Genomic DNA, 21333 nt, shown 5'->3' on the forward strand with positions numbered 1-21333 from the left:
CGACAAATACCACCTTGTTTGGCAATATGCAGTCCCATAATCAAGGCTTTGTACTCCGCCATATTGTTAGTGAATCCTACCCTGAGATAAGCAGCTAGCTTCATCGTCACTCTACGTCGGGGATCTAAGATTACTACTCCAACACTCCCTTTTTTATTAGGGCCCTGGGCGCTCCATCAAAATATAATGTATATATCCACAACAGGTTTACACAGCCTGCCATGACGAACTCCTCTATTCGTTATTATGGTAATCAAAGTTTAGCATATTAAGAGGATGAACTGATGACTCCATCCCACCTTCTTCATTGAACTCAACAGGGATACTTGACAACAATCGTAAGCAGTGATGGCAGAAGACTTTGATCTCCCACACAAAAGTTCCATCTTCTTACTCAATCACTTTGTATCCTTTGCTCCACCAGATGAGTTTCCCCTAATGGTATCTCTGCTCCAGATATGGGTGCTCCAAATAAGGAATTAACCGACCCATCAACCAACTTTAAGCTCTTCCGCAGGTCTCAAATCATCCCCAGCATGGACCTGCAATGCATTTCTCTGTATTAGCATACTTAGAAATAATAAGGTTTAATCTTATTAAGATTAACCTTATTTTTAAACTCTACTCCCTGTCTGCAGATCAGCTAATAGAACCGTAGACCTATTCTTCCCTAACCTGACAATCTTGTAGGACCCATCCCATTTAGGTTCTAGCTTCCCTAGAAACAACTCCCTATACGCATCATAATAGAGGACTTATTGCCCTTTTTTAAAGGTATATTTCTTTGCTCTAAGGTCATGCAACTGCTTCATCTGACGTTTAGCTACCTCCTAGTGTAGTAAGCTCTGCAACTTTAGCTCATCCAGGTGGGCTATAGTCGTGAAACATTCAAAAAAGGAATCCTCATCTCCCAAGGAGTGGTTAATTGCAAACCGTATGGTTCGCAACTCAATCTCAAGGGGTAACACATACTCTTCCCCATAAACTAATTTAACTGGATTATGGCCGGTAGCTCGCTTAAACGTTGTATTGTACGCCCATACTGCCACATACAACTTCCTGTCCCAGTCTCGTTTCTTCCTAGAGACTATCTTAGACAAGATTCCCACAAGCTGCTTATTAGTACTTTCCACCTGCCCGTTTGCTTGCGGATTATAAAGAGTCGTTTTATTATGCTTGATTTGCCAAGCTTCTGTCAGCAGGCTTTTAATCACTTTATTCAAAAAATGGGTTCCACGGTCCAACACTAATTCCCTCCGTGGACCAAAACGGCAGATAATCTGCTCTAACAGGAAACTTGCAGTCTCTTTTGCATTGTCCTGCCTCGTCACCCGCGCTTCTGACCATTTGGTAAAATAATCAGTGGCCACTATAATATACCTCTTCTGGGTAGTAGACGACGGAGTAATAGGACCCACAAAGTCAATGCCCCACTTCTCAAATGGAAGGATAGCCATGATAGGCGTAAGTGGACGTTTCCTATTTTCTCTACTGTCATGCCTTTGACAAGTATCACATCGCTTTACATACTCAAAAGAATCTTGGAAGATGGACGGCCACCAATATCCAGCTCTTAACGCTTTCTGTGCCATCAACCGTCCTGCGAAGTGCCCTCCACACGCAGAGTCATGACACTCCTCCAAGATAAAAGGAACCTCGTCAGGCATCACACATCGGTGGTAGATATCATCAACACCTTGCCGATATAGTGTCCTTGCGATCAAGGAAAACTTCAATGCCTGTTGTTTGATCTTCCTCTTTTCAGACTTTGACAAACCAGCTCCCGTCTCTCCTGTTGATAAATAGTGTGTAATAGCAGCATACCAAGATGGAATAGAAGCTGTATCAATTTTAAACATTTTCTCAATATCACATCCTTCAGCCAAAGTCTCTTTCGGCTCCCCGAAATCTACAAGGCATTCCACAATACCCTGCAACCTCGGTGGCTTACTCTTAATCTCATAATCAAACTCCTATAAAGTGATTAACCACTTTGCCAAACGATCAGGCGGTTGCAGCTTGTTCATAAGCAATCTAAGCCCTTCCGCCTTCGTATAGAACACTACCTTTTAATAGAGGATGTAGTGTCTGAATTTCTTAGTCCCAAAGACCATCGCAAGACACAACTTCTCCATATAGGTATAATTGATCTCTCAAATGCCCAATTTTCGACTAGCAAAAGCTATCGGATGATACAACTTTTCCTCCCAGATTTGGGCTAAACAGCAGCTCATACTATGCATGGTGGCTGCTGAAAATATGTAGAACACCTCGCCTCTTTTAGATGGTATCAAAACGGGTGCTCTTACTAGCTCCTATTTCACATCCTCAAAAGCTACCTTACAAGGGTTGCTCCATTCAAATAGATAGCTAAAGGATAATAAATTCGTTAATGGCAACGTTCTTTCTGCCAGGGCATTTATAAACCTTCGATAGTACTCTATCAACGACAGAAAGCTATGCACCTCTTTCGGAGTGCGTGGTGGACTCATAGCGACTATGACCTTGATCTCTTCAGGGTTAGTTGCTATCCCTACTGAACTGACCACATGGCCTAGCAATAGCCCATAAGGTACTCCAAAGACACACTTCTGTGGGTTAAGAGCGATACAAAATTGTCTGCAACGCTCAAAGCATTTTCTTAAAATAATCAACATCCTTTCCCTTACAGTGATTGCCCCTAGGTCATCAATGAATACTTTCAACTCATCTGGAAAGATGTCACCAAAGGTCTTGTCTGTTGTTCATTGCCACAATCCAGGTGCATTGCACAAACCAAAGGCTATCACATGGTACGCAAAAGTACCAAAGACAGTAATAAAAGTTGTTTTCAACTTGTCCTCTTCTGCAGTTGCCATCTGGTTATATCCTGCAAAGTAATCCATAAACGAATATATTTCCCTACCCGCTAATTGATCCAAAATCTGGTCAATAAACAGCAACGGGTAGTAATCTTTAATCGTCTGCTTATTTAGCTCTCTAAAATCTACACATAATCGGATCTTGTTGTTTTTCTTCTTCCTGATAACAACGGGTGAACACCATTCTGTGTGTTGTACAGGAAAGATTAACCCAACTTTCCTTAGCTTCTGTAACTCCTCAAATAGCCCATCCCTCAATTCAAAAGGCATATGCCTTACCTTCTGACGCACAGGACGACTACCTTCTTTTACAGGAATAGTATGAATAGCTAGGCTAGGAGGAATGCCTCTTAGCTCATCATAACTCCAAGCAAAGATATCGCGGAATTCTTGAATCAAGGACACATAGTCCTCCCTTTCTACTGAACTGAGCATAGAACCTAATTTAATTGGTCGCAAATCATTCGGCGTGCCAAGGTCTAACTCAATCACATCCGCATCTCTTATCCTATCTTGCGGCTCTATCGGCTCATTTAGAGTTATCTGATAGATATCCTCTGTAGTGGACCCCTCTTTAGATTCGTCACTAGATGATGTCTGACTACCAGATGGATCTTCTGCTGTCTCTAATTCAGCAGACGATAAAGGAGCTCTCTCACTTTGAGGAGACTCAGGATAAGCATCAACTATTACTCGATTAGCACCTCTACCTAAAACCACTCGACCGGCGGGTATATTGACTTGACAGTCTGTTCGTAAGATCCAAGGCCTACCTAGCAAAACCCGATAGCTAGGACGTCCTGTAAATCTTATCAACCTAAAGTCCAAAAAACATTCTACACTTGCAACTGTAACATGGACCTTAGTAACACAACCTTCTGGTTGTCTTAGACTATCATCAGCCATTCTTAGAAGGGTGGAGGTGTCTTTCTAGATGCCTAGACCCAGCCTCTCCATCAACTCTGAACTCATGATATTGACGGAGGATCCAGTGTCTACAATGGCATGTTCCACTAATATTCCATCCACATAAGCTAGAACCCTAGGGCAGTTCTTTTCAGCATGGTCAAACCAATCTTCCCCTACTCGTGCTATGCCCAAAGGTTCTACAATATACCCGATACGCAGGATCTTCTTAAATTCCTTGCGTACTCCTGGAGATAATTTGATCAATTGCAAGAGGTTCACATCTGGTTTAACTTCGCAAAGAGAACTTGCTAAATCAAAGTCATGATAAGTAGCCAAAGCTCTCTTTTCTCGCCAAACCATCCTCTCTTTTGGTCTTTGGACCAGTTTTGGTGCTTCTTTCTTAGCTCTTACCTTCTTTCTTGGCACTGCCTCATCCTTCTTAGGGTCGCCTTTCTTATCAACCGGCCTTAGTAATCCCCCTTCTATGCTAGAATTCTGGACTTGCGTCCCCTTTTCCCCTTGTTTAGGGTTTACCTCGACCGGTTTTGTATTATCTCTGTCAACCTCTTTTGCCTTTTGGCCTCTTGTTACGTCTCTTAAGTTAGAGGTTTCAGCATCATTGACTCGTACAGCCTCAATAAGGCTGACTTCGTTGCCTTGTGGCAACTCTTCTATATTTGTTTTTTCCCTCTCCAATATTTCCCTAGGTGCATCATTCTGCTGCAAGTTATTTCCTTGTGCTCTATGATTCACTGGGCCTGGTTGTTTACTCCCTTGTTGGAGAGAACTAATCTTACTCCAACAGGTAGCAGCTAGATGGCTTGACTTCCCACAAATGTCACATTTCACATTTGGACAATTTCTGGGGAAGTGCTACCCACCACACCACTTACAACTGAATCTAGAGGGTCCACCCTCTTCAGGGCGTCGAGTCCCTATCAAATTTTGTTGCTTCTTCAAGAAATTAACGTCGACGGCTATTTGTCGATATTGTTCGGAGATCATATCGATATAATGCTTCATCATGTCCTTAACTTCGCCAAGGACATTAGATGCACTTGACTCATAGCCTCGATCATCAACTCGCCGTTCCATTGGCCTAACAATTTGATTTGGCATTGGCTGTTGACCCACAGGAATAATGTTAGAATTTAAAACTTGGCCTCCAACATTTGATGGAGCCAACTGACTTGCCATTGGCATAGTCACACTGGGGGGAGCCGGTAATAAAGGTACATTCGAAACCATACTCCCTCTCCCAATAGGGTTAGTCATAGGCATCCCTTGACTTCCATTGGTCAATGATGGATTGTCGCTAGGTACTAATCCCCATTAACATTCATTCGAGAGGAGTAGGCCGTTTGTAATCGTGCTTCTACTCCCTCTGCCCACATAATAGCAATGTCTATATCTGCTAAGGCCACACTGCTCAATTGTACTTGGATATTAAAATCCCACCCATGCAAAAAGTATTGCAATTGGGCAGCCGGCAGAATGGTAATGTAAGTTTGCAACTTATGGAATACTTCCTTCAACTTCTTGGCATATGCTTTTACATTCTCATGAGGATCTTGACGTGTTACATTCAAGACCCGCAACCAATATTGGCCACCTCTTTCAGGGGCATATTTTGCTCGGAAAGCTGCATAGAATTGATCAATGGTGGTTATGGTTCTAGACTCTATGCTATGATACCATACCGTAGCCCTTCCTTTTAACGTCATATTGAAGAACATCATAAGATGTCCCTCATCTTGGATGCGATAATTGAACATCAATCTCTGAAATTCACAAATGTGAAATTCTGCATCCTCTTCCACTAACCCATTAAAAATGGGATAGGGAACTCCTAAAGCTGGTAAATCCGGCATCCCTGCAGGAATTGCAATAGGCTGTGCCATGGTGACAATCCGATTAGCAATAGGAGCTTGAAGTGACAGATTCAAACCCCCACTTGAAGTGGGTAGACTTGGTGGAGGAGAGGAAGATCTTACACTTTCTCCTGCACCTAATGGAATAGGTGGAGTAGTTAAATGACTAAGACCACTGCTTCATATATGTACTAGGCTACTCCTTTGAGGAGAATAATGGCTTACAATCTCTAGCCGCTGTCTAGCCCTCTCAGCATGTTCGGCTTTTTAGATTTCGGCTTGACGGTCCTTGTCAGAGGACATAAACCAACTTCCTTTTGATCCCTAGAAACCCTAGATCCGAAAACCACCATTTATAAGTGGCTCCCGACAGATGCACCATTGATGGGACCTAAAATGGGCCGGCACTGGCTATAGCACTAGCCGGACCTCATGCTCATGACACACAAACACCCTCATGGCCTCGCGGACCAGGAGCATCAACCTAATGCTAAGTAACACACTGCCCTAAAGCCTAATTCCTGCATTTATAGTTTATAGTCCAACGTTTCCCTTAAACTCCTCAAAGGGAGATCCCAAAGTACTTAGGCATAATGCCTCGATTACACACACATAGGAGGCACTCCACCGACTAATAGTCAGAGCCCCACTGCAGCTCTCCTACATCGGAAGGAGGCCCTTTGATGCGCTGCTAAACATATAACACATACGAGCATAAACTCCTCTCTTTTATATTTCTCATATTTCCAGGAGATATACCATGCTTTCTCACTTCACAGTCCCTTAGGAAACCGACCCTCTACCCTACGGCAAGGGATAACCTCACACTCTCAAACGTGGGTCAAAGTCCTAAGAAAACAATTGCTATACAGTCCAGGAGATTATCCTTCGATACCATAAACCATGCATAGTGCATAATGTGAATGATTTAGTGCACAAACAATAGAAAATCAACATTGTGCATCATGCAAAACCAATCTTTTCATGATTTCCATGCTAACGTTTATGTATTGAAACGAGGAGAGACACCGAGCCTTACGCTCATACTGCCTTTTCCTTTATTTTAAAATAACATCCTATAGCCATGATGCAACGCATAAATCAGATTTAAGATTGTTCTTTGATGCTCAAACTCTCCTCTCACCCTACCGTTTAATGTTTTGCAATCGTTGATAGGTGTCAGAGTCATTTTATGTGTATTTCTTTGTAGAGAAAGCGATAATTACGAACAAAAACATAGAAATGAGGGTAAACCAAGGCTAACCTCATGCTCTACCTTCATTATACATTGCACAAACACTTATGTGATTTTCTGGAATTTTCTTTTTATTGTTTCCTAATTTTCTCCCATTTAAACCCCATTTTCACCATTGTTTGGTATTTTTCCTCTATTATTTTCAATAAAAATGACTAAAAATTGAAATTGATTGTGGGTGGTGGCCCTTAGATTCTCTGACAGCAAAATTTCAGGTTTTATTGATGTTATATCTCATGTTTCCCCTTTATTTTGCAAAAAGATCTCATTTTGCCTCTTAAACGCGTGTTTTATGGGTTTTATACCATTAATTTCAGTCAAAACACTTATAATTTTCTGATTTTCTGAGCATAAACTGATCAAACTCATAGCAAACAACAACATAATGCATATTCAACTCATGGGAACAATATTTCATCACCCAAATAGCATAAAAACTCATTTTTTCTTCATAAAAATTGAATTACCGCTTAGGCTTTGTGTCTTGGGATCTCGGTTTTGCTATGGGACAGCGTGTCAGCCCTCATTTAATGTCCACCATCTTCAAAATCATCACTCTTCATGTCTTCATCCATCCGGAAGCAATCCGATCTCATCCGAACAAGCTTTTCTCCATCATTCTTCATTGTCTTCTTCCACACAAGAACAACCCCTTAAGGGAGAGAGAGGGAGAAGAGAGAAAGACTAGAATTAGAGATTTCCAACTAGGCCACCATTTGACGTGCAAGAGGCGGCGATAGACTCAGCATCCATAGGGGATTTACTGCCAATGATCACTTGGGTAGGTTGCATTGAGGCTGGAGATTGCATCATCAAGTATTGAGCGCATTTTTTGGGCGCATATAGGCGCCATCTTCCCACGTTTTTTCATGCCTCCTCTTTCCCACGATTTGTTGCTACACTAAAATGCTACATGTCCCCCCCAAAGGTCATGAGCACTTGACCAAAGTTTGGTCCACCTTTTCAAATCTTGCCCGGTTCCTTGGCTCCTTCCCCGTCCGGTGTCCGAATTGAGCTCTGAAAAATCCTGGGCATCCGGCTTGACATCCCGCATTGGCCGGTAACTCTTGACAATCCGCACGGCAGTCTAAAAAATTATTAATAATCAACAAGTGTTGCTCGGGCGCCTTTAAAGCACTTTGACACTTAAAATCATCCTAGGTTGAGCCGCCGCCTTCGATGTTAAATATTTTTCCCTTGATATTCATAATTTTTTGATTTTTTGAAGCACTTCTCAGGCATCAAAATTCCGCTCTCACTACACTTGGTTTTGGCCTTATTCGCGGAGCTTGACTTGGACTTGTACCAGATGGATGTCAAGATTGCATCCTTGCATGGGGATTTGCATGATGAGATATACATGGAGCAGCCTAAGGGCTTTGCAAAACCTAGCAGGGAGTACCTAGAGTGCATGTTGAGAAGAAAAGTCTTTATGGCTTGAAGCAGTCACATAGGGAGTGGTATCATAAGTTTGATGTCTTTATGTAGTCACAGGGCTACAATAGAAGTGCTATGGATCCGTGTCTTTACACAAAGAAAGCCCATGATGGCTCATTGCTTATTTTGGTACTTTATGTGGATGATATGATAATAGCAGGGAAAGCTCATGATGAGCCGGATGCTCTTAAATCTTAGTTGAAGAAGAGCTTTGAGATGAAGGATTTCAGACAAGCCTCTCATATTCTTGGTATGCGCATTAAGCACGACAGGCACCAGGGACTACTCTACCTCTTAGAGAGGGAGCACATTCATAAAGTCCTTGTACGTTTCCGCATGCAGGACGTAAACCCTATTGGCTATACATTACCTTCTTATGTGAAGGTTTCATAGGCCGATTGTCCGCAGATGGGTGAGTAGAGGGCCGAGATGGTCAAGATCCCTTATGCATCAGTCGTGGGTAGTTTCATATATACCATGATAGCCACTTGTCTAGATATTTTCACTATAAGATATAGACCTTATAGCGACGTTTAAAGCGATGAAAATACAAACAACAAAATTTGCCCCCGTCGTCGCAAAAAGCGTCGTTATTGACGACGCCATAGAATCGTCGCTATATGCGTCGCAAATGCGACGCATATAGCGACGGTTATAGAGAATTTGCGACGCTCATAGCGACGCCAATAGCGACGCGAGCAGTAAATTTGCGATGCAAATAGCGACGGTAACAGAGAATTTTTTTTTTTGATGTGTGCTGTATGAGAGGCATACAAAATAGTTTCTGCACTGCTGCATACAAAGCGTTTGCAAACAAAAAGAATGTATACTGAAATCATAAAACTGATACATAAAATAAATATATGATCGCATAAAATGCGATTGGTACAATCATGAAACGATATCACTAATACATAGAAAATGTCTACATAGATCAGGCAACTAAAAACTAAAGGTGTGTGAGCTCTAAGGATCCAAGGGCGAGCTACAAATCCTTGTCCCCCGAAAGCTCGTCCCGCTGCAAAGGAGCATCAAACGGATTCTACAGAAAAAGAAACAACATATCAATCCACCATACAATAATACATTCAAATATCTCATGGTAACTATGGACAAGAAAGATGAGTGACTTACAGGGCCGCCGCGTCTATACAATCGGTTGATCAATGCCCTGAGACCGTGCCTCTCTGCATATCGAGTCTCAAGGCCTTGCGGATTGCGATTTATAACGGAGTGCTGCAAAGAAAACAAAATGCTAACTGTTAGAAACATGATTGTCAGTACAAAGAATATCTCAAAAAAACAAATAAGCAAAACAAAAGAGAAACTTACAAAGTCCTCCAAATATGTCCTGTGGCCACCACTCCCAAGATGATGTACCGATCCGGCCTCGATTCGTGCCCTCGCCGCCTCCCGCTACTGACTCCAACGTCCTGGCGAATTTGTAGCCTCCTCCCTCAGTCGGCGCCAATCGTCTGCATTTAACCACTCGGGCTTTGGAGTCCCACTCTTCATTGCCTTGCGTGCGTCGGATCGTCTATGTGACAAGTATGCATGCATGCAATCCATCATCCAGCCCGTAGAGAATCTATCTACTACGGCTGGCACCGGGAACTCCTCGTGCAAGGATGCTACTATGTAGTCCTTACTCCCCTCCGGTATGTTCCTCCAATGATCCAGGACGTTGTGCCGAAAAACTTGTTGTCACAACTCTCTCATGCGAGCCATCACCCTCCTCCCCTCATCATTCATGATGATGGCTCCTGACCTATTATCCACTAGGTATCCACAACCCCTAGGAGTCTGCCTAAGATGGGCCCTCTCCCATCTCCGTCCACGCTCTTGGGCATATCCAGGAGACTCCTGTACATCCGGTGTACTGACGGGGGTACCCTCTCCCGGAGTGCCACTCAAAGGGGTGCCACCAAAAGGAGTGCCACCAAAAGGCGTGCCATCTGCCAACGGCTGCGCAAAATCCAGAGTAACTGGAGTGGACGTCCCCACAGGTGTGACAAATCCTGGAGGTGACGCAGCTCCAGCTGAACAACGAGACGGAGACACTACGTCCGTGTCTCCACAGCCGCACCCCCCTGATCCTCCTGCAGTCGCAGTCCCTCCCTCTGGCCCAAGTCGCGAGCGTCGAGATCATCTGCTTGAAGCTGAAGCATCTGATCGCACTGAAGTTGATCTAGCAGAATGCCCTGACGAAGAACGAGACAGCTCCTGGTCTGCCATCTCTCTGAATCTCACGAGCTGATCTGGAGACATGCGTGCCATCATGTCTTGAAACTCCTCATCGCTCATCCCTCGACTCATCCTGAAAATGTCGATACCTGCACAGATAAAAAATGATATTAGAATAATCAATTTAAACTATACAAAGCACATTAATATAATCATTTTTGAAAAATCTCTCTTAAAATGCATATCTTATCTACCGTTATGGAAGATCTAAACAACGAATTGAGTAATACAATTCTCCAAGAATGAAGTATTCTATGGTCCCATGTTAATCTCCTGACACAACTCTGCATACACTGGAAGGTCAATAGACATGTCACCACAAAAGAACGAGTCTGCCTCGTTCTCAAAAAATTCTACGACTTCTGTATTTCCATCATTGTTAGCCGATGCGGGCTCCAAGCTTGCGGTGGCCTCCACCCCTTGTAATATCGACCCCTCTATTTGCATATTTTCTTCATCTATGCCTGGAACATCGCTTTGATCATATACTCTCGCACCTTGAGGAGTTGAAGGTATAACATACCACCATCGAGGTTGTCGGGGGTTTGGATGGAAGATTACCTATTCACAAACACTTACAAAGCGAGTTCAAACCATTGTGACATAAACCATGTCGTATTACAATTATCAAGCAAATGACTATTTGCACCTATTCACAATGGGCCGGCAACACAAAGGTGTCGCGCAAATCTGTCCATTTTTTTTCGGAATCTATTTCAAGAAATCCAGATGGACCTCGTCGAACTGTTGCTCCAGCTCCTCCATACCACTTTAAACCACTGCACATCGAATAGTATCATGGAGAAGCTACAGTAATCCACCATAATAATACTTTGCAAGTTCCCAAAATACTCCATCTCATCCACAACCATGTTCGGATCCGTTGCTCGTCGCCGGATCTCTTGCTCAAACTTTGCCATGACACCATAGTCCATTGTGGAGCGCATTTTGTCAATACGCTCCACCCGAAAATGCCGTCCATGCGACCATGCTGCACTATATATTTTGTACTGCACATTGAAACACTCAAATTAGATGTAGCAAGCAAATTTAGATACGACACATTCTAAACCCCTCATTACCGTTGGACTACATCCCCTCGAGAACTCCCACTCCTCCATTGAGACCTCTGTCCCTTCACTAGATGCTGCGGTCAAGGCTCCATGCAACCATCGTGTTGACATAAACTGTGGCATCTCCTCCATGCCTTCGGGATATCGAATCGGTCAGTGACGCGTAGTGCGTCGGAATTCAGCTTGCGCTTCCTCTCGATCTTGCCTTGCAATCTAGTACTTGGCGAGCCACGTCTCCATGGAAGCATGGTCCAACATACAAAAGTGATTCACCTTCTCTTCCATTGAGGCATCCATTCTTTTTTCTACCCCATTTCCAACCACCACATCTCCAGTCACCCTATCATCGTCCTTCAGCGTCCATAGCATTTCATTGTCTGGTTCCACCAATGGTAGCCATTGTGAGATATGCACTAACGCCTCTGACACCAACCAACCTTCTGCCATGCTACCTTCTAGACGAGCTCATTGTCGCACAAAGCCTTTCAAGGTTTTCATGAAGTGCTCCAGGAAGAACATCCATCGTGTATGGATAGGTCCAGCAATCTCCACTTCGTCCACACCTGCACAAGAAGGTGAACTTGTATCGTGAGCATGCTAGTGGGCAGGTATTTCTCAAAGAGACAGACCGTCTCAACTGCTCCCTGCCTTGCGGATTCAATAGAGGACGTCTTATTCTCTTTCTGTGAGATCCATTGCACCAAAGTCGACAACTTGTAAATGGCCCCGCGAATTTCTGGAGTAAGGCATCCCGCGATCGCGATCGGTAGGACAAACTGCCACAAATGAGAAAGCATTAAGAATAATGGTCACTTCTCAAATTTCAAAATGTCCACGCTAATTAAAATCCATTCTGTTCACAAACCTGACATATCTTATGCCAATCATGGGATTTTAGCCCAGACATTTGGTCATCTTTAGAAAATGCGTACCTGAGAGAACGCATCATACCCGTCGGAGTGCGGATGGACTTGATTACTTGCTTCACAATGCGCTCTTCTTTGGTAGACAAAACCCAGGGAGCGCGAGGAAGCTGCATTTCCCCTTCAGCACTCAACTGCGGCCAAAGCGCCTCCATCTTACCTACCTCCTTTAAATCCATTCGTGACCCTATAGTGTCTCTCTTTCCTGTGATGTGGTCCCATAGCAAGCTGCCCACATTTTTGAAAATATGCATGGGATCCAATAAGTGGTTGACCTATAAGTGGGTCCAATATGGCAACTCGTAGAAAACTGAGAACCGTCGCATTCCATTTGGATGTGATTCCGGGTTGTCCATTTTCAGCTCATACCAGCTTGCAGCTTTCATACGTGCTGGAGGTCGTCCAAGAAAACCTTCCTTGAGTTCATGATCCTCCGGCAAGAAAGCGGCGTGTCCTTGATATACCATCTTCTTCATGGTTCGTGACCTTCGGGAGTCTAACTGTGGCCCACACAATGGACATGCATGATAACCTGAGGTAACCAGACCTGTAAGGCGATCCACGACCTAGTGAATACTTGATTGGATGAAATAAAATATAGATATTACCAGCGAGAACAAAGGTCTGCTCACGTGAGCACTCTCCCAATCCCAGAAAGTCATGCATCGTCCACATGAGAATGGCTCGAATGTTGGCTGACCATCGACCATCGCGCCTGCTCATATCTTGCACCGTGACCCTCTCCTCCCACAAAATCTTAAGCTCATCGACTAATGGATGAAGATACACGTCCATATTTTTTACTTTGTAGCGGCCCGGGACGAGCAAGCTAAGGATGAGATGTCCTTTCTTCGTAGAAAGCCATGGAGGGATGTTGTAGTTGACAAGCACTATAGGCCACACACTGTAAGAAGGCTCCATACGTGCGAATCTGCTGATATTCGTTGAACTCCATCCGTGGACCTATTCTGCACATGCCACGTTGTCAAGCTTGCCATGGCAGACGTGCGAAACATGTGGTTTATGCGGGGGATGAGCGGAAAGTGTCTGAGAACTTTTTGAGGGATGGTTTTCCCTTGCAAGTCCTGTCGATACCTGTGAGCACCACACTTTGGACATGTCTCCATAGTCTCGTATTCATCTCGAAACAATATACAGTCATTGATACATGCATGGATGTTATTGTAGTCCATGCCAAGCTTCCATAAAACATGTCGTGCATCATCACGAGACTCAGGTATGGTATTTGCAGGTGGCAATATATGATATTTCAATAACCTGAAAAAAATCATAAAACACCTTGAAAAAACACAAATGTTTGCAGCAATTTTCCATTAAAAAAAATCAATGAAGCGTGTATGCAAGGTACTTGAATAACTCAGTCACACTCGTATCGCTCCAACTGTATTTTGCAATGTCTTCAATCGAGATACTCGGCACCCATCATATAATGGTATGGATGCTTCCTCTCTAAGCGGGTCAGATGTCTCAACATCCATGGGAATCAATGCATCGATCATTGCCTCCATCTCAGACTCCAAGATTGTAGGCAGGTCGGGAAGGTTGTCTGTCTCCTCTGGCATTGACGATATAGATGGGCCTTGCGAGTGGTCGATTAGCTCTTGCAATCCATCCATCGCATGTCCACGAACTCTTCTAATTCCGCAAAGGGTGCACTCCCCCTTGGGTCGAGACATCACCCCCCTGGATAGAAAATTTACCAACAAGACCCAATCTTATTGTGTATGGTTTTCAATTAGCTTGAGAGTACAATGCATGAAAAATGCTAACTTCAAATTACCGTTTGCTGAAAATCCGCAATCGCCTGATCAATGATCTCAGATTTAAACTCGCCAAATCGTCGTACGTGCTCTATAGACAATCGACGTTTTCGTCTAATTGCCAACTTGCATTGAGAGCAAGGACATGGGACACGCTGATTAAGATACGTCTCGCGGTCTTGAACAATAAGACCTTCTTCGTTTTCCATCTTATCTACATTACAGCAAACGAGGCTTAAATGGATAGCTTTATGGAGATGTACGTCAAGTTGCAAGTTGACCATAAATCTTGCATTGTATATAGTAGTTGAGAGATTTTTCGATGTTATATCTCGGCCTTGTATCATGCTCAAGGATTTGTTTGTCCCGGTAGATAATTATTTGTTATATCTCGGCTTTGAGTATAAGTAATCCATTTTAAAATTAATGCGCGCCATCTATGAAATTTTATAACTATAGTAATAAAATTTATTTCAACTAATTCTACTCATAGTCATAAGACCTGAGAGAAATTATCCTATACTCAATTTAAGGGTTTCTTCTTCTATAATAATACTTTTGGGTTCATTTTGATGAAGTACCTTAATGACCATTAGCTAGGGTATCATTTTCTTTTAGTCCTTCCGTTGACTAGTTGGCAAGATTTCTAATTTGGCATGCCTATAAAGTTAATACAAAAACAATGAATTATGCATATCACAATTAGATCCCCTACTTGGACTTCATGAAGGAATTGACCACTTTTAAGCCATCTTAAAGAGTTACAATGTACGTGGCCCATGGCAAAGCACATTGCATACCATTATCAATAATTCTATTATCTTAAATTTCCTTCCCCTCCCTCTCCCTCTCTTTCTCTCCCTCTCTCTCCCTCTCCCTCACTTTCTCTCTTTCTCTCACCCTCTCCCTCTCCCTCTCGTTCTCTTTCTCTCCCTCTCCCATTTCCTTCCCCTCCCTCTCCCTCTCCCTCTCTTTCTCTTTTTCTCCCTCTCCCTCTCTATCTCTCTTTCTCTCTCATTTCCTAAACAAGCAAAAAATAAAGTGATTTAAACATCCTCCAAGAAAAAGGGAGAGGGAGAGATACAATGCACTCTCCCTCTCTTTCTCTTTCTATCCCTCTCTCATTTCCTTCCCCTCCCTCTTCCTCTCGCTCTCTTTCTCTCTCATTTCCTCTCCTAAACAAGCAAAAAATAAAGTGATTTAAACATTAAATAAGCAAAAGGGAGAGGGAGAGAGAGAATGCACTCTCCCTCCTTCTCTCTCTCTTTCTCTTTCTCTCCCTCTCTCATTTCCTCCCCCTCCCTCTCCCTCTCCCTCTATTTCTCTTTCTCTTTCTCTTTCTCTTTCTCTCCCTCTCCCTCTCCCTCTCTTTCTCTCTTACTCTCTCATTTCCTTCCCCTCCCTCTCCCTCTCTCCTAAACAAGCAAAAAAGAAAGTGATTCAAACAACAAACAACCAAACCCGTCGTGAGAGAGAGAATGCACACTCTCTCTCTCACCCTCTCCCTCTCCCTCTTGTTCTCTTTCTCTCCCTCTCTCATTTCCTTCCCCTCCCTCTCCCTCTCCCTCTCCCTCTCTTTCTCTTTTTCTCCCTCTCCCTCTCTATCTCTCTTTCTCTCTCATTCCTAAACAAGCAAAAAATAAAGTGATTTAAACATTCTCCAAGCAAAAGGAAGAGGGAGAGATACAATGCACTCTCCCTCTCTTTCTCTTTCTATCCCTCTCTCATTTCCTCTCCTAAACAAGCAAAAAATAAAGTGATTTAAACATTAAACAAGCAAAAGGGAGAGGGAGAGAGAGAATGCACTCTCCCTCCTTCTCCCTCTCTTTCTCTTTCTCTCCCTCTCTCATTTCCTCCCCCTCCCTCTCCCTCTCCCTCTATTTCTCTTTCTCTTTCTCTATCTCTTTCTCTCCCTCTCCCTCTTCCTCTCCCTCTCCCTCTTCCTCTCCCTCTCCCTCTCCCTCTCTTTCTCTCTTACTCTCTCGTTTCCTCTCCTAAACAAGCAAAAAAGAAAGTAATTTAAACATTAAACAAGAAAAAGGGAGAGAGAGAGAGAATGCACTCTCCCTCTCTTTCTCTTTCTCTCCCTCTCCCTCTCCCTCTCTTTCTCTCCCTCTCTCTCCCTCTCCCTCTCCTTCTCTTTCATTTCCACTCCTAAACAAGCAAAAGAGAACGATTTAAACCTTCAACAAGCAAAAGAAAGAGAGAGGAAGACTCACCAATGAGATATGGCGAGCGTAGGGCGGCTTCTCTTTGCAATGAGGGCTCCTCCTCTCCTTCGCGAACAACGGCGGTGGCGGCGGTGGCAGCAAGTCTTCTTCCTCTTCTTCTCTCACAAAGCCTTCGCTCTCTCCCTCGCTCTCGCTCTCAAAAGTCGAAGCAAAAGAAATGAAAATAGCGCTCGAGTTTCGACCGCGTTTTTTTTCCTACGGCGTCGCTATTGGCGTCGCATGCGATGCAAATAGCGACACCAATAGTGACGCAAATAGCGACGCCAATAGCGACGCCGATATCCGCCGTTGCTAATCGGCTTCGCTAATTACCCAATTCCTTGTAGTGTTTCTTTGTAGTTGATGTGGCAAGCTATATGGCTACACCTGACAAAAAGCATTGAGATGCCGTAAAGGGTATCATGAGATACCTGAAGGGCAAATCAGATATGCGTATTTGCTATGGCAGCTCAGATATAGGATTTGTGGGCTACATAGACTCCAATTATGCAGGACATGTAGATAGTAGGAAGTCCACTTCCGGCTATGTCTTTACCTATGCAGGAGGTGCTGTTTCTTGGATGTCTAGGGTTTAGAAGTGTACGACTCTCTCTACCACTGAGGCCCAGTATGTTGCAGCCACTGAGGCTTGCAAGGAGGCCATATGGTTGGGCTGTTTGGTTCATGACCTTGGGATTGATACTATACCTACACTCATTTGGATTCTATGAGTGCTATTCAGCTAGCCAAGAATCCGATCTTCCATGCGAAGACAAAACACATTGAGGTGAGGTGTCATTTCATATGTGGGGTCGTGGATGACAAGTCTGTTGACTTATCAAGATCTCCACTGATAAAAATCCTACAGATATACTCACGAAAAGCCTCACTACTGAGTGCTTTGCCTTCCTCAAGAGATTAATGGGCATTGGATGAGATGGCATTTTTTCTCATCCTGTTGTACATGTGTACATTGTATTGTTTTTTATTTTTCTTTTCACTTCTCACTGGGATAGTTTCACCTTTAAGAGGGAGGTTGTTGGGGGTAAAGGCACCTTTGTCTAGCCGCCTGTGTATTACTTCACTGACAGTACCTGCCATTGCACACTGTAGGTGGAGGGTGCCCATTACCATCACTTTATTCTTTATTCTTTTAGTGACAATTTGAATAAAGGAAGGCCTAGTCACACATTGTGACTGTTGGAGTTCCCATTTGTGCCTCTCTCTCTTCTTGCTCTTGCTCTTTGTCATAGCTCACTTCCGAGCAAGCTTCGATCCTTCTCACCTTTCACAAACTCCTGAGCTTAGAAATTGTCTCTGAGAAAATCATTCTAGTGCAACTTCTAATGATAATCATAGCTTGAGAAATATAAGGAGCAAGGCCAAGAAAATTTGAAGTAACTCCACTAAAGGAACAGTGCCTCAAGTAGCTTGACTAAATCTTCTCTAATACAAGCTTAGGTCGTGCTTCAATACCTTCTTTCCAAATTACATCCAAGCCAGATGCTACATTTGATATATTAAGCTAATTGAGCTAACCAAATTCCTTTAATTTATGTGGTGAAGGAAGTGATGCTACAACTAGATCGTGCTTATGCATTATAACGTTTGAGTTCAAGGTGGCTTAAGGTGGCAATAACCTGATGCTCTCCCTTGATGTACATAGGTCTCAATGCCGTACTTTTCATCTCTCTTTTCTCTTCCTTGATTTCCAAGTATATGATTGTGTAACTTGAGCTTCCTTTTTGTGAAAGCTGAAGAATGTAAACCCAAACATGAAAAAAAAAACGTGAGTACGACAAAAACTCGTAGGCTATGGATGCCATTGACACTGACTTATTTTATGAGTCTCTTGATTGTATATTGATCCTACCCTTAGTCTATGGTCTTACTTTGAGTATCCAATGAGTATTTCCCTTGTATTTGTCAAGAATCACGTGGTGGGGGACTTTCTTGAGCTGCTCTACCAAACACACATTGTACACACAAGAGGAAGCTGACTCGAGAACACAAGAACACAGATGAAGGCCAGAAAGTTTTTTTGTTGGTTTCTTCTTCTTCTTTCATATACAATGTATAAAAAGTATAAATAAGATACAACATTAGGAAAAAATGAACTCACAAATGGGCCCTTAAAAATAATATAGTTTAAGATGTGGGCCTTTTGGATTGTCCAATTAGGAAGGCTAGATATTGACATCCATGGAGGGTGAATCTTCTCTCTCCAAATCTTGGGTTTTCTATTAAAAAAAGGGGTAGTGGGGGATTAAAAAAAGGGAGAATGAATAGTACACAAAATTTGAGTTACTCTCACCTTGTATTTCTCCCCCTTTTTTGGAGAATTTTCAATTTCGGTTTTTTTCCCACTCAAGAAATCAGTTTGACCCAAAATTTGAGCAACAGATCACTTTCCCTCTCTTCTCTATACTCGTGAATTTTCTTCTCCATTGAAGCTCCCTGCTGAGAGTAATTAGGGTTTTGAGCGTTCTGCTTAGCTCTGCACTTTCTTCTCCATGCAGCTCTAGATTTTGGGCAAAACACATGTGCCCATCTCTCTTTGCATTTTCTCTTGTTTGCTATTTTTTCAATAGGGTTTGATGTCGTTTCTTACTGTTGTTTTTGTTTTATTGCAGAGGTTGTTTGGGGCAGGAGACAGAGGTGCTTGTCTCTCTCTCCTTTCTTTTTCCACTCTCTCTATGTGTTGTTTCTCTTTTATGTTGTGTTTTCAATAGAATTTGATGTTGGTTCTAATTGTTGTTTTCTTGCAGAGTTTATTTGGAGCAAGAGGAAAAGGTGTTAATCTCTCTCTCTTTGTTTGATTTTTTTTTTTCTGATATCTTTTCAATACAACACAATGTTAGTTCTAACCCTTGTTTTTGTTTTGTTACAGAGATCATTTTGGGTGACATTGCATAAGTTCTTATGTCTCTCTACCTCTCTCTTTCTATGTGTATGTTTCCTCTTTTCTACTGTTTTTTCAGTACACCTTCATGTAAATACTAACTCTTGCAAAATTATATTTTGCAGAGATCAATTTGGGCAAGATTGGATAGGTGCTCATTTCTTTCTCTCTCCCGTGTACTCACACAAGCTCTCTCTTTCTTCCTCTCTACATTATCCCTTTTCTACTATCTTTACAATAGGGTTGGATGCTAGTTCTAACTTAAGGATCAATTGTTGTTCCAGCACTTAACACAAGTAGAGCAGAGATTCTGTAGCTCAATTTACAGGTAAATCTACCATATTTTGTGGTGCCAAAATTTATTCATTTAATTAGTGACTTTTATATTTGATGGGATTGATTTTTTCTTATGTCCATCATTTGCAATGGGTTTTGATTAGCAATGATTCAATCTTATCTTCAGCAAATCAGCTTATAGGCAAATTGGCCTTGTTTTGTATTACTTCTATTCATGCAGTTATCTAGATATTTTTTGCTAAAAGGGATCCATGCAAGTATTTTTGTTAAAAGGGATTCATGCAGGTGTTTTTTTGTACATGCACGTATTGTACAAGATTTAGGTGAAGCATATAATTCTCCATCAACTATTTTGATGTGGTAAGTGATTCCTTTGTGTTGGATGATATGGATCTGCTGGAAGTCGATGGTTTAAAAATCCTCTGCTTTATTGGTCCTATGTGTCTATTTGGATCTCCATGCTAATTGGCAATGATCCATGAAACTCTTGTATCATATCATCCATATAACACACAATGTGTTGAGTCTTAGAATATCTCAGGTGTCAATCCGATGTGCCTATTAAGATTTGCATGCCATGTGGTTGCTATCCTTGTAACAACTACTCTATAATAGCCACATTTCATATAATGTATTGAGTCAAATCAGACTCCTCTTCATTATAATAAAATTTATTTTGGCGAAATTCTCTATGTATTCTTGTGCTATTGTTTTCATTATATTTCATGTAAATGGTATGATTAAAGTGATGTCTTGAAATTAAATCTATACTTTGTGTTGATATATATATCCACATGCGTTTCGATATCGATGTTTATGTCTATTTACAAAAGTGTAAACATCTCTTAATGCCATGTTGAATTGTATGGCATATTGGTGATTACTGGATAGACTTAAAATGCTTATTATTTAGGGGTTCATACATACTTCTTTACATATAATGCGTAGGTTATAATGCCTAAGAGAAGAACAAGCATTCTCTCGATATAAGTACGTAATAGAAAAGATCAAGAAGGGAATTGGATAACTGATACTTATCATTGCTCGTCTTGGGTACATATGCGTCCAAGTATGAAGGAAGCTTTCAAGGTGAAAGCATTTGCAATTGCAAATGTATCAAAGCACTGGAAGGGTAAAATTTTAGCTCTTAGACAAAGGAAAGTTGATTCTCACCTTGTAACAGAGGCGTTTATACAACATGTATTCATGCAAAAACAAATACACATTGCGCCCACTGTGCCCTTTCAATGAAACATTGCAAACAATAAGTATTTGCAACTCATTGAGAATGAGAACTTTCATGATACCTATGTAACAACTTGTCTTGTATTTACAGAAGCATACCCTTCGGATTGCTGTGAGTGGCAAAATGTTGAGAGTTTCACTGGTTTTTTTAAGTGTTACCACCTCAAAATTGGTAGATTGCTCTTTGAGGGGCATACAGCTAAGCAACTCACAGAGGACCTTGTCTTTTTCTATGACTCCAAGTGCATATTACCCAAGGGGAGTCGAGAATATGGAACCCTTGAGTATATGCACATATCGAATCTCAATAGCATAGAATGGCCAT

Source organism: Lygodium microphyllum, chromosome 27 (assembly GCF_053477565.2).
Source record: "Lygodium microphyllum isolate KBCC chromosome 27, Lygodium_microphyllum_v1.1.10, whole genome shotgun sequence".
NCBI classification, from domain to species: Eukaryota; Viridiplantae; Streptophyta; class Polypodiopsida; order Schizaeales; family Lygodiaceae; genus Lygodium; species Lygodium microphyllum.